General features: G+C 34.8%; 1 protein-coding gene across 1 annotated transcript in view; it reads left to right on the top strand.

Moving 5' to 3' along the window:
* Positions 1 to 15,193, top strand: part of LOC150105008 (protein Obscurin-like) — a 790,953-nt gene that overhangs the window by 38,709 nt on the left and 737,051 nt on the right. The window lies entirely within an intron of this gene.

Here is a 15,193-nt window from a genome sequence, read left to right on the forward strand (position 1 = left end):
AAACAGAAATGAAATCCTCTTCGGTGAACTCAAGTATGAACAAATTACTAGGTTATTATTTTTTTTTTCCCTGTCCATGTTGATGAATGCCATGACGTCCCGCTGTCACTCTCCTCATTTGTACATTTTAATTATAAAATATCTAGTTTGTGATTAACATATCCATTTTCATTATTGCACACACACACACACACACACACACACACACACACACACACACACACACACACACACACACACACACACACACACACACACACACACACACACACACAAATTTATACATCCGAATACCGAATATATATCTATACGACTAGTACTGCTATTTATAAGTATAATGTTTTTAGTAGTAATTATGCATATCCCTTTAAAATCCTAAAAAATAAGTCGAAATATAGTTTAAAATTCACTTATGTAGATTTTTTTAAAGAATGTCATAATTTCTTTGTACAACATCCCTATAAGCGAATTAAAGGGAAAAAATTAAATGAACTTTATGTAGTTGCTAAAAAATCTGTTTTTAGCAACTCCAATACACTGTTGGCTCACTTTTGTTCGCAATCACAGATGGCTCCATCTCTCTCTTTCTCTCTGTCGGATCTAAATACTGAATAAAAAGACAGGTAATTTCTCTCATTCCTACACCAAAATGAGGACCTCGTTCTCATCTGAGGATCTGACACAACAATAGCCTCAATACACTTTCCTATCCTTTTTTTTTTGACTATGCTGTAATCGTAATAATTGCCAGCGAATACGATAGGGTATGATAACACCAAGCCGGAAGTCGCTTAACTCTTTAATCAAGTCCTATTTCCAGTACTTTCACAACTTCAATCATTTAGCATGCGGTTTAAAGAGGTCATCAATAACTAACTTCTTACCAACCTGGAAGCCAACCAGCTAATTAGTGACCAGCACTATGGACTCCACCACTCGTGATCCACAGCTGGTCTTCTACATTCACCACTGACCTCTTGAGCCAAACCAATGGAAAGGATTAGAGAAACTCACGCGATCGCTCTCGACATTTCTAAGGCATGATCTGGTCTGTACAGTGGTCTGCTCATTAAACTACAATGCTGTGGTTTACCTTCAGTCTTTTGCAAGTGGTTCATCAACGTCCTCTTTGGTCACTCACTATGTTTCACGGTAAAATGGCTTTCTCTCCTCAGATTTTCCCACCAATGCTGGAGTACCCCAGGACTCTACACTTTGATATACTCTCTTCCTCCTGTACACAGATGACTTAACAATCTGCCTTCAAATGCTATCCATAGCTATGCAGATGACAGCACATTCCACTCTTCCGTCTAATTTGACAGACCTCATAGTGCCCAGTCAAAGAAGCCTCAAGCCTCCCTAGCAAATGCCCTAAATTCTGATCTTCTCACTGCTCTTTAATCGAGTGAGGAGAACTGTGTTAACTTCCACGCTACTAAAATATGGTCCTGCCTAAATTCCTGCAAGAAAGATCTCACGTCACGTCCCCTTATATTCGATAACACTCTGATATCAAAAGATGATCAGATTTCTCTGCTTGGACAGTGATTTCATTCAATCATTTTATTATCCTACTCATTGGTTTCTCTATAAAGTTATTTCGTGTTACTTACCTTAATTTATTATTTGTTCTCACATCTTGCATTTGGTCTTCTTTAACCTCTCTCTCTCTCTCATTTCACATTATGGCTACTAGTTTCTTTTCAGGTTTCTCATAATTTCTCTAATTTTCTAACATAAGTGTTTCATTAAATGCATTGTTTTAATTTCGTATCAGAATGTTTTTTTTTGTGTTCAATATGATTCTCATTAGTCTCACGTTCCTCATGTCTGTGGATAATATTTTTTTACTATATATATATATATATATTGCTGATCTATCAGAAAATAATGATGTTATTACCCAAAACCTTTTACAATGCTCACTGGAAATAGCTGGTACCACAGAACAGAAACAAGAAAAAATCTCTGAAGAAACAAAACAGCTTATGAAGAAACGAAGAGAAATGAAACACTCAATTAACCTACAGAATAAAATTGAATCCACTGAATTGTGCAAAACGATCAGAAACCGTATCACAGAAGAAATAAGAAAATTCAATTGTAAATTCATACAACAAACAATTGGAAATAACCGTAGTCTAAAAAAAGGCAAACAGCAATTGATGAACAGCAACAAACAGATGGTTGCAGTCAAACTACAAGGCGGTCCCATCACCAGAGATAGATATGCTATAGCAGAAAGAGTTGAAGAATTTTACTCATCATTATATCAGGATGATGAATTAAATGAAGAAGAAGAAGAAGAAGACAACTACGACACAGCTGAAGTACCATAGATTCTACCAGAAGAGTTATGTGGAGCATCCAAAGCTTGCAAAATGGAAAAGATGCAGGTGAGGATGGAGTTATAGCTGAACTACTAAAAGAAGGTAGGTGGAGAAATAATCTACAAACTCTTAGCAAAACTATTTCCTTTATGTCTGAATTAAAATGGTGTACCAAACATGGAAGACGACTACTCTAATTCTGATACATAAAAAAAAAAGGTGAGACACAAGACTTGACGACCGACCTATCAGTCTACTATCAGTGGTTTACAAATTGTTTACAAAAGTCTTAGCTCATAGGCTTTCTTGCGACTCTAGACCTAACACAACCAAAAGAACAGGCAGGCTTTCGAAGGGGCTTTAGTACAATGGACCATATTCAAGTTGTACAGCAGATTATTGAACGGTGTAATGAATATCAATTACCACAATGTCTTGGTTTTATTGACTATGAGAAAGCCATTGATTCACTTAAAACTTGTGCAATAGTTAAAGCATTATGAAACCAACAACTGGAGGACCCATATATCAGAACCATCAAATCAGCATACACCAAATGCCACAACAGCAATTCGTTTCAATGGAAACATCTCTACTGTGGGAATACAGAGAGGTATAAGACAGGATGACACAATATCTCCAAAATTATTCACAGCATGCCTAGAAGAAATATTGAAACTTCTTGATTGGGAAGGGAAAGATCTGAAGATAACGGAAGCTATTTAAGCCATTTACGCTTTGCAGGTGACATAGTCATCTTTACTTCAACTGTGCATGAAGTACAGACTCATATTCATGAACTCCAAATTAATAGCAAAACAGCTGGCCTAAAGATAAACCTAAAGAAGACCTAAGTTATGTTCAATAGTTGTCCAACCAGAAATAATAAAAATCAATAATGAGGAAATTAAACAAGTAGATCATTACATATACTTAGGACAACAGATATGAGTGGAACAAAATATCATGGACGAAATTAAAAGACGCACGATGCTTGGGTGGAAAGCATTTGGAAAATTACATTCAATTTTCAAAAGCCAACTACCATTATGGCTGAAGAGAAACGTTTTTAACCAATCTATTCTTCCTATACGGACATATGGATGTGAAACATGGACACTGAATGCAAAGGAAATTCAAAATTTAAGAACAACACAATTTAGTATGGAAAGAAACATGCTTGGCATCACAAGACTGGATCACAAAAGGAATACGTGGATAAGAAATCAAACCAAACTCTCTGACATCATAGGAAGAGTGAAACATCTGAAGTGGCAATGGGCTGGACATATTGTTTGAAGACAAGATCAACGATGGACAAAAGAAGTACTGAATTGGATTCCACGAGAGGAAAAACGACCACGACGCCGACCTAAATCACTGTGGATTGATGATACCATCAGATTTTCAGGAGTGACATGGGAAAGGAGAGCCATGGACAGACAGTTTTTTGCACTTAACAGAAACAACAAGCTCAAATTACAATTAAATGCATTTCATTTTTAGCATTACATGATGTAAGCAGAATTGTTCAAGATGTGTTTTTTTTTTCAAGGAAAAAATAGTGCCTTTGCACTTAAAATATCAAGCAATATGTTAATTAGGATTTGAATAGAATTGTCAATAAATCTGCATATATCTGCTCACAAGAATGCAGCGGTCGAGAAACAAACAAACAAAAGCAAAAACTACAATTTAAAATACAGGTAATCCTCGTATAACGCGGGTGTTAGGTTCCATAGAATGCCACGTTATATAAATGGCGTTATGCGAGACTAAGGTCACATAGAAAAAGTAGAGTTATGTTCCGAAATCGTTATATATATAAACAATGCCATATACAACAAAAATAGATTTTTATTTAATTCTGGTAATTCATGCAAGTTAAAAAACATAAACTATGAAATAAATACAGTAGTATAAAATAATAAAAGTTACAAATTGTACGTGTACAATTTGAAATTTTTATTTAAGTGCAAAGCGCGTTGCTCACGTACACGAGCAACAAGCTTTGCACTTACTGTTGACACAGAAATAACACTGTCTCGGATTTTGTGCTCATTTTGTTTATTTGTTTCTTACTGTAGATTCATTTAAATTCAAAGTCCTTGCAACTCATGGTTTTTCTCCATTTTTCAACCGATCCAAGATTTTAATGTTTTCTTCGAGAGAAATGAATTTTCTTTTTAATGTTGGTTTTTCCCTTTCGTTGCAGTTTCAGTGGCCATTAGTATAAAATATATATTTTTTTACATAAAAAAACATTACATATTTTATATATTATATATTACATTACATAAAAAAACATTACATCAGAAAATAAAGTGCTGAGCTTGAGATTAACAAACTTATGATTTTTAATGCTCTCCTGGCAAAAAACGAAGAAAATTTCAACAATAAATACTTTATACGATAAACATTTTGTGTAGTTGACGCTACACACAAAAAAAAATTTACATGCGGGCTAAAGGGTATTTCCCCTAGTATAAATTCGATACTTATAACTACATGCGCGATAAGGGCAGACAAATTTAACGAAGATAAAAATTTAGTTTTTTAGTAGCGCGATGAAAAATGTATGAAAAATAAAGGGTTACTACAATTTGCAGACCGCGTTATATCGAAACCGCGTTATACGAGGGTTACCCGTAATTAACCAAACTATAGGCATGCATCATTAAACAAGAAATTTAACAACTGATTCTACGCAGCCTGTATTGTTAACTATCAGGATAATGAACTGCTACTGTTGGTAAAACCATCTTGCTTTAAACAGAAGCAAAAGCCATTGATATATGAAGGCGCTTTATATATATTATAGGCTGTAGTTCTGGCAGCGTAAAAAATAGACTGCCTATTTTGGATAACTTGTTGACCCTATTTGATGGTTTACTTAACCTCTCTTCTATATCAGCGGACACTTATCTTCACCTATTTAAAAACCTTCATGCTTATATCTTACAATTATAATAAGAGTCATTAATTTCCCCTGCTTAATATATTTTTTCCCTTCTTGATGAGAAAATTCTCTCTGCTGCTGCTTTATTAATTGCTGGTATTTGGTGTTAATTCTGTCGCCTTTTATTTTTATATTTATGTCATATTAGGACATTTCAGTTATGGGTCATTCTCTTTGGTCACTCACTATGTGTCACGGTAAAAGGGCTTCCTCTCCTCAGATTTTCCCACCAAGGCTGGAATTACCCAAGGACTGAAAATCATTTCAGTAATGTCCTATATTCGTCTAGATTTCCATTTAATATTTGTCCTCGATATTTTTCGTATGCATATCTGCATTGTTGAACCCTCTCTTAATTTCAATTTCAGTTCAAGTTATATTTTTTTCACGTTATTAAATATAAAACATCACCTTTTGCGACGAGTGTATTTCATCTTTCAGACAGAATTCTAGCAGCTTATGTTTAATTTAATATTTCGATGTAATATGATACCAATACCTATTTTACAAAAACTGTAATCAAAAGGAAATGTACCGTAAGTGAATATAATATTGTTATTCCCAGAAATAGTTCCTATCTAAAATGCAAATGATAATGGTTTTCTCGGATTAGTAGATCTTCCTATAGGTGAACATGATTTCTTCTAAACTGCTGCATTGGAGTCATATCAGATAAAGTTATTACTATATCTACCAAACATCACAGAATCCTAATGAAATGCTATTAGTAAATTTGTCTAAAAATCACGTCTCTTCCACTGATTTTGGGCCCATTTATAATATTTTGAGGAAATTTTCTTTGCTAACTAGAATAAAAATTTCTGGTCACTGCTCGACAGACAATTCTCATATCATGTCTTATATTAGACTGAGTTTGATTCTCATCGTGATGAGAGGAATCTTTATGTATATCTTTTTCAATTGAAAGTAAGGTAGCCTATCTCATAGAAAGGTAGCAGTTTTTTTCCCTCCCGCATTCTCGGGTTTTTCATCCTGCATACAGGCCAATCGGTCATGAGAACACACGCAATTTACAGACAGAAATAGTATTGGTGGTGGTAGTATGCGGTAGATGGTGTTGTGTTGATGGTAATCGTTTACTTGTAGTAGTAGTAATTGGAAGATTAAGTTGATGAGTTGTATATCGTGGAGTAGAAGGACCTCTCGCGATGAGTCCTAGGAGATGTCACATAATAATAATAATACCATCATAAGTATTTATCATTTATCAGGAAAATGTCTCAGTTTATTGGACAGGTTTAAATTCCGAAGAACTAGTAAGTGTCTCTCTTTCTCTCTATAAATTACAATTACAACCTTTTCCAATTTTTTTTTTTTTCTTTTTGAGAAGTTCGTCCTCTTTACATTCACATAACAGATTTCTGCACTTGTATAGAAGTTCAAGAAGACTCAAATTTCTGGCAAACTTAGGCTTTTGATAAGATACGCAATCTCAAAAATGTTCAAAGATGAAATTATAGATAAACTGTTTACTTTAAAAGAATCCTGCTTTTTTATTTTGTTTTTTTTCCATCCCGTGTTATTTTATTTCCCTATTTTATTTTTTTATGATTTTATTATTATTACGTGACACCTCCCAGGTGTTCCAAAGATTCATCGAGGGGAGGGCACTCTATTCTACTCCACTCCGCTACACATATATCTCACCGACTACACGCAACTACCATCAACGCCATCTATCGCCCACCATCACCACCAGAATTTTTTTTTTTTTGTCTGAAAATTGCGTGTGTTCTGAAGGCCGATTTGTCTGTTAGCGGGATGAAAAACCCGAGTTCCCAGGAGAAAAAAAAATCTTGCTACTTACGTATGAGATCTGCTAATTCACCTTCATTTGAAAAGTCCATATAAAGAGTCTTCACAACGAGAATCAAACTCAGGTCTCCAATCGAAGGGTGCAGTGTTCCGTTGTACTTGCTGTTGCACTACGGAGGATTATTTATTTTATTTTATTTTACTTATTTAAATTACTTCTTCCGTTATATAAATTCGGACTGCTCACTAATAATATTTAATAAACTACAAATAAAATTTGTTGTCCTCATTTTGTGGATTTTATTTTGTGGTCGTATTCTTCGTGTCACATTTCATTTTACTCGATTCTTTTATCAGTATGAAAATATCCCTTCGTCTTTATATGCAATATTATCTTACATACAAAACACTTAACGTTTTCTTATTTCATTCCAATAGTTATTAGAAATTTAGAGTTCATTCACTTTCTAGCATATGAAAAGAAGAGAAGTAAGGCTTTGACTTCTTCCTGTTTTCCCACTACTCTTTTCTCTCAGACACAGATATCTATCCCTTCCGGTTAAAAGCATAAAATATTTCTACATTCATAACTGCCCATTCACACACATGCGATAAGTTTAGTTATTTTAGGGCCAATGTTCTCTTGTTACGCTTAATTACGATTAATCTTAATATATCCTTACAAACATTTTTTCCATGGATTTGTGCCTTTATTAAAATATTTTTAACTTCTTTACAAGACACGATAAAGAGCCAAGAGGCTATTTTTCCGGCGGTGTAAATTAAGTTAAGGGGATAATAAATCCCTCATTATTTTAAAGGCCGAATACGAAACTCGGAGATGGAAATCTAAGTGTTTCATGCTGAAGAACTATAGGCGAGTCCAGGCGTAAGTCATCACCTGGGTAGTACAACACTAGGACAACTCGTTACAAAGGTGGAGCAAGCTCCGTCACTGTCCTTAATATTTTCTCATAATGTAAAACGCAGCTCCTAGGAGATGTATTACTGTTTTACATTATGAGGATTTCGATAGATTTCGATCTCCAAGTTTCGTATCCGACGTTAAAATAATGAGGGATTTATTATCCCCTTAACTTCTTTACAAGACGTTTCTAGATTAACGGCTTTTTAAGAAAATGGGTGTACTTTTCTGACTCTTTCTAAAAATAGCACATGCACGTATGCGATAATCTGATCTAATCAATCGACTGAACTTAAAAAAAAAGAAAGAGGACATCGATCGATCTAGGTGCTTAAGAAGAAAGCGAAAATCTCTCAACTGAAGTGGTTAAGGAGAGATAAATAACACGATAACATTTTTTAAAAAGGTGGATATTTTACTCATTGGGAAAAACAAAATGGGGAAAGCTGTTCCCAAGAACAGAGGAAGTTGAAATGAAAAGGAATTGACGAAAAATAGTTCGATATGTTTGGTGTTGAACTTCTAATGGACGTTAACCAGTGATTAGAAAAATGCGGAGGAATGGAAGTGGACAGTTTGGTGGAGCAGCTCCCCTGAGTGTACCTGTAAAAAGCAGAATGCAGAAACAGAGGGCAATTCACCTATTAGGTGGATTACCTTCTTCTGTACACAATCGAGAATTCTCAACACGGTTTGGAAAGCACCACTCCAAATGTTAGGGCATATTTCCGAGATTTAAAAAGTGTTAGGATTTGAGGAGACAAGTAAAGTTTCGAAAAATAAAATTAAAATTAAATTCCATGGTTTTTAAAGAGTGATTGATGACATATTTATGCCAGGTTAATTCGGATGTCAAAGTCAATACAAAAAAAGCACAACTAATCTTGACTGAAAACATCGGTACGTTATCAAAAGTGAAAAGGAAAGAAGTAACTTTCTTCGGGTTAATGAGAGAGGACTTTTTGTGAGCATTGAAATTCACTAAATTATCTTCACTACAGATGAGAATAGTGATGAGATCAATGTTTAAGACATTGGTTATGGAGGATATTGACTCTAGAATTCTTTGAATGCTACAAGGATTCGAGAAATACAGAAGAGGAATGGGGAGTACTATGAGCAGCAAAACTACCGATGGGATTCGAAATTAGAGATGACAGAAACAGATAGAGAGCGGGACCAGGAGAGAGAGAGAGGACATTGACATATTGGAGGTAGAACGTGGATGAAAGTACAGAACCCTGGGGTACTCCAACATTGATAAGAAAATCTGGTAAGAAAAGCCATCCACTATTATGCATAGTGCCGACCAGAGAGAGGAATTGGCACTTCAATCACAAAAGGATAGGAGGAGACCATAAGATGGCAGCTTGATAAGACTATAACAAGTTCTTCATATAAAACATGATCAGATGTCTTGGAAATATCATGAGTTTATCCAAATCTTTCTGTAGCTTGTGTCCAAAGGTGGGCAAGGTTATCGAGGAGGTTTGCTGTAGGATGGCAGAATCCATATTGATAATCACTGATTAACTGATGACGATTTTAACAACGAGCCTCTTCACTCCAGATAGTAAAAAGGCTATTTGTTAATGACCTTTTCTGTTACTTTCGAAAGTATTGAAGTGCGTGCAGTAGGAATATAGGTTGATGACGTATCTCCCTTATTGGAACAGGCTAATAAAGGCTTTACTTAAATTAAGGGGATATTAATTCCCACATAGTTTTAAAACCGAATAAGAAACTCAAAGATTGGAATCAGAGAGTTTCTTGCCGAATATAGTAAACTATAAAGTTTACTATATAGCCATATAGTAAAGCCTATAAAGCTATAAAGCCATATTCGGCAAGAAACTCTCTGATTCCAATCTTTGAGTTTCTTATTCGGTTTTAAAACTATGTGGGAATTAATATCCCCTTAATTTAAGTAATGTTTTCATTGCCGAAATGAAGCTTATTAGCTCTTTATACTTAAGTAATAAAGGCTTGTTTCCATACTGTTAAGTAGATACTAGATGAGGAGTCCGGCACCTCAATATAGGCAATACACGATGGTTGCTAATTCTGGAGCACAAGTTCTGATCCCAACTAGGGGTTATAATCTGGACCAGAACTTATTAGTATTAAAGCTGTTGACATTTTTCGAACGTCCTTCTGACGTAGAATCAGAGAAGGCATAATGTGAGTAGTTCATCGAATAGTGCGAGAAGATTTCATCTAAGCAAGAGTTAGAGGAAATGACTGATGCCTTATAATTAGAAGATATGGCTAATGTTTCATCAGGGTGAAAACATGGTAGAATAGAAACTTTGCCCAGATAGTTGAATGTCGCAATTATTTAAGTGATATCCTGCTTGATAGCCAGATCAAGAAAAGCTGAAATGCTCTTTCTTGATTCTGTTTGATATTCGCCGACTGTTTTATCGAGTCTTATAATATTTAGAATAACTTTCTGAAGATTGACCATGGTTAGACATTGCAGATATCTTCCATCTTTCCCATCCCATCTCAATTACCATCCTATATTATTCATTTTCTGATTTCTATCAAAGATAACACTAACGTGACAAATAGGAATATCATCATCATCATCATCATCAAATTCCTGCCATGTACCCTCAAGAGGTGTACAGGATATGACAGTACTACATGAAAAAATTACATCATTACTAACTTCCTATCTACAATTTTCCTCCAAATCAGTCTGTTACTTGTCAAGACTCCAACATTATCAGATCTTATATTTCTATCGTCTAAGGCACTTTGTACCGTATCAATCCACCTATATCTTGGTCTTCCTCTGGGTCGTTTTCCTGCCAACCTGGCAGAGAACACTTGTTTTGCTAATCTTTCCTCTCCCATTCTATTTAAGTGACCATACCATCTGAGATTAGCTCTGCTAACACATTCCTGGATGCTGACAATGTCAAGTTCTTTCCTAATATCCTCATTTTTAATATGATATTGCCATTGATGCCATCTGTTCACGCCTCTAATCTTTCTCAGGACTCTCATATCTGCGGTCTCTAGTCTTTGGTCAAGTGTTTTACTTCTGACCCAGCTCTCAGATCCATAAGTTAAAATTGGTTTGAACACAGTCTTGTATACAGCTAATTTAGTGTTCCGACTAATTTCTTTCTTATTCCATATGAATTTATTCAATTGACTTCCCACGATACCAGCTTTGCTGATTCTGTTGTCTATTTCTATATTTAGTTTACCATTTTCAGTAAAAATTGTGCCTAAGTAGCTGAAATGTTTTACTTGTTCCACAGGTTCTCCATTCACAACACAGTTGACATTTTCAATGATTCTGCCTATTTTCATTGTCTTTGTCTTTTTATTGCTGACCTTCATACCATATCTATTACAACAGCTATTCAGTTTAGTCAGAGAATCTTGCAGACTTGTAGCGGATTTATTTAGAAGTATAACATCATCCGCATAAAGCAAAGAGCTGACATTAACATCTCCAATTTTGATATCAGGTTTAATACCACATTCCTTCATAATGTGATCCATATAGATAATGAATAACAGAGGGGATAATGTACATCCTTGTCTCACACCAGATTTAACATTAAACCATCTTCCTGTACTTCCTTCAATTCTAACTGCTGACTCACAACTCAAATAATGACTAAGTATTGCTTGATATAATGCCCCATTGACACCATATAACTGCAGCGCATTGAATAGCTTCTCTCTTGGCACCTTGTCATATGCCTTTTCCAAATCGACAAAACTTAAATATAGATCTTTGTTATATTCCCATGCTTTCTCGACTATTTGTCGTAAAGTGAAGATCTGATCCTGACAGCCTCTATTTGGCCTGAATCCAGCTTGTTCTTCACCAAGCTTTTCTTCCACAATTCTTCTCAACCGTTTCTCAAGTATACTTGCATAGATCTTGCCAGGAACACTCAGTAGGGAAATACCTCTGTAATTCTCACATTCAGTTTTATTTCCCTTTTTATATATGGGTACTATGAGAGCTCTACTCCAATCATCGGGAATTCGTCCCTCTGTCCAGGCTTTCTGAACTATGCAGTGCAGCCACTGTAAGACTCTTATACCACCATACTTCAGCATTTCTGGTCGAATATCATCTACTCCTGCTGCCTTTCCACATTTCAAGCCTTTGATGGCTTTTTCCTTGATGTAGTATAATACCGAAAGAATGTAATACTGTATTCTGGCTATTTTTTTTTTTTTTGGCTAATTTTGACGCTTGCATTTTAGCTCTTTAAAACAAAATCTACCGACATGGACAAAGAAGATAAAATAGTATAGAAATAATTCGAAGGTCACGAAAAATGTAAATAATCTTCCTCATTCTGGATTAAGTTAGAAACGAAACAAAAGCTGAAATAACGTGTTTACAGTTTAATTAGGGCTTCAAAAATTCAGTTACAGAAAATAACGTACATAACAGACAGAAAGAAAGAAAAGAAAATCAATGCTCAACAGCGCTCAACTCAGTTTATACACATACCGACAACTGAATTAGAAATCTTTATGCAGATATACATAAACGTCACTTACGTTTATGCAAAATACGTCACCACGTACGCGTTTGTCACCACGTGTTCTAGACAACTACTTAAGAATGCTGCTGGTCAGTAATCGTCAATAGTGTTGATCACAATAGGGGAAAAACAAAGGTCCTTTTGGAGTCGATAAAGGGCTTACTGTGTGTGACCGTCTGGCTGGAGACACGATTTTGAAAACAGCAAAGCTGACTGGTTTCTCAAGAGGTGAGATATCTCGGTTGTTTAATCAGTGGGAAAATAACACACATTGCTTGTCTAAGAGACGTAACTGCGATCCTAAGATATTCTATCAAGAACGAGATCACCGTCATCTGAGAACGCTTGTAGGGAACAAACTTAACTTCTTGTGTGCAGCAATTGATCGAAGCATTTAATGAAGGCTGTTCCCGATCCACATTTCACAGAAAACTATGCGCAGGGAATTGAAGAGCGTCGCGATACTGCGAGATATCGCGATTTTTTTTTTTTATTTCTGTCAGTATAGTGCATTTTTAAAGAAAGACTTAATAGCCAACAAACCTCATCTTGATTTAAAGTCATTACGCTTACATTTTTTATCTTCCGAGCCCATGCTATTCATTTTATTCTAACTAAAAACGGATACAAATTAATTTCAATGTTTTATGAAAGGTAAAATTGTCGAAGACATTTTTTTCCTGCTACTAAATAATCTGTTGTTTTGGTAGAGATACTGTTTCAATGCCAATTGTGCATGGACTTCAGAAAATTCATGTTTTTTTCTCTCCCTGTCTTAAATTTATTGCTCTTAGAGAGTTAATTAAGAAATATAGCATTGAAATACTCGAGGGGTTTGCTCTTTTATTTGTGTTTGTATTTTTTTAATTTTTGTTTTCTAAAAATGTAATTTTTTTAAAGAAGGCAATTTACCATAGTGTTAATTTTTTGACATAACATTTATTTTCTTCTTTCAAACGAAAAAAAAAAAATTTATTTTTGTTATTTTACAGCTGGCTTATAAGTTCGAGTACCATGAATGAAGTATTAGTTCGTGATACTTGCATTCCCTTTGCTTTGATATCTTATTTCTGTGTGTGTGTTTAAAGTTCTCCGGAAAATATGCCAAATGCGAATGTTGAAACCTAAACCCTTTACTCAGTTACTGGAACGTATTTGAAAAAGCGTTGGTTTTTTTTTTCTTTTTTGCAATTGCAATACTTATTTTTCCCCAGAAAGTTTTTTCCCTCAACAAATTTGATCTCTCTCTCTCTCTCTCTCTGTGTGTGTGTGTGTGTGTGTGTGTGTTTTAGTTCATTCGTGTATTCAAATGCTCATTTACATTAATTTTAATTAGCGGAAACCCATGAAAATTCAATCCTTCTCATTCACCATAAAATGAAAGAGAATTTAATGTAAATGGATGCGAAGTAGTAATCCCTATAACTGTTCAGTTTTTGAGGAATCGTTTCATTATCCCATATTTAATGTATATCGAAAACAATAGTCCTTCCTTCCTTCTTTTTTTAATGAAACAGCAACGCGAAAATTAAGCACCGAGAAGAACCGTTCTTCTCTTTTCACATATTTGCCCCATTAACAAACGAAATATAATTTAGTATAACTCGATTGCTGGTCAAGTCAAATGTTTAATACTTTCAAGTCACGTACACACGTGGCTCTATTTGTGATTTGCATATAGAATCTTTTCGTAGCTTTCTTTGAAATGAACCCATTGAGTTCCAGGTATCGATTCATGTTTATTTCCATTATTAAGTACAACCCGTTGAAGGCTTCTGTAGGATGAATCTATATAAAGAATCTCCAAAAACTTATCGTAAGTGGTTCCTAAATTCACGCATAATACTGGATGTAGAATACCAGCGACTTATCTTTAGAAAAGACTAATTTACGTTCGTTACTTGTATATCGTGAAGGCTGTTTCTCGACAAAATGAGTTATTTTTCTTTAATTAATCTGGAGTGTAATATTTTTGGTACGTTCTGTTATTCCTTAGAGCAGAGCACTTGGAGAAATTTAATTATATCCCCAAAATCGTTTATTTTTCTTTTTATTCTTCTTATTTTTTTTGTAAAAAGATTTGGATCGCAACTTCTCAGGGGTTAAAGATACGTCAGCCCGTCTGAATCTTCGTTTTTCGTCTTGTTTTCCACTTTAGAACAAGATATATTATTATAGCAATATCTTCGGGAGGTGAAGGAATTTTAACTTCTGGATAATGCCGAACTTGGCTTCTTGCAGATATATGTAATAATATTTTTGAGGTAAGACGTCACACTCGTTTTTAGTCTTTAGTCCTTTTGCAATGCATTAGGACTCTTTGGCTTATACAGTACCATAAAAGGCTTATTCTTTCCTTGTTTTGAATAATTAAAATTGTGGTGTAAAGTCCGACAGACTTTGACTTTCTTGCATTGCCTAGGACTTGTTTTGGCCCCCGAATTTAACTTTAAAATAAGGCATAACAGACACATTTCTTTTTTAAAAAAGTAATGATGATTTCCACAGAATTATTGCTACATTCACAACGAAATGAATTTGGTTCAAATGTATAAGACTCCGTAGCTATAATGATCAAAACGACTACTTTGTAAAATTTATTTTTTATTTATTATATGATACTTAGGGCTAATGAAGGAGGATAATCTTAGAAACATCTAAAAAAAAGAAC

Source organism: Typopeltis vanoorti, chromosome 7 (genome assembly GCF_054136105.1).
Source record: "Typopeltis vanoorti isolate ZY-2024b chromosome 7, IOZ_Tvanoo_1.0, whole genome shotgun sequence".
In the NCBI taxonomy this organism is placed as follows: Eukaryota; Metazoa; Arthropoda; class Arachnida; order Uropygi; family Thelyphonidae; genus Typopeltis; species Typopeltis vanoorti.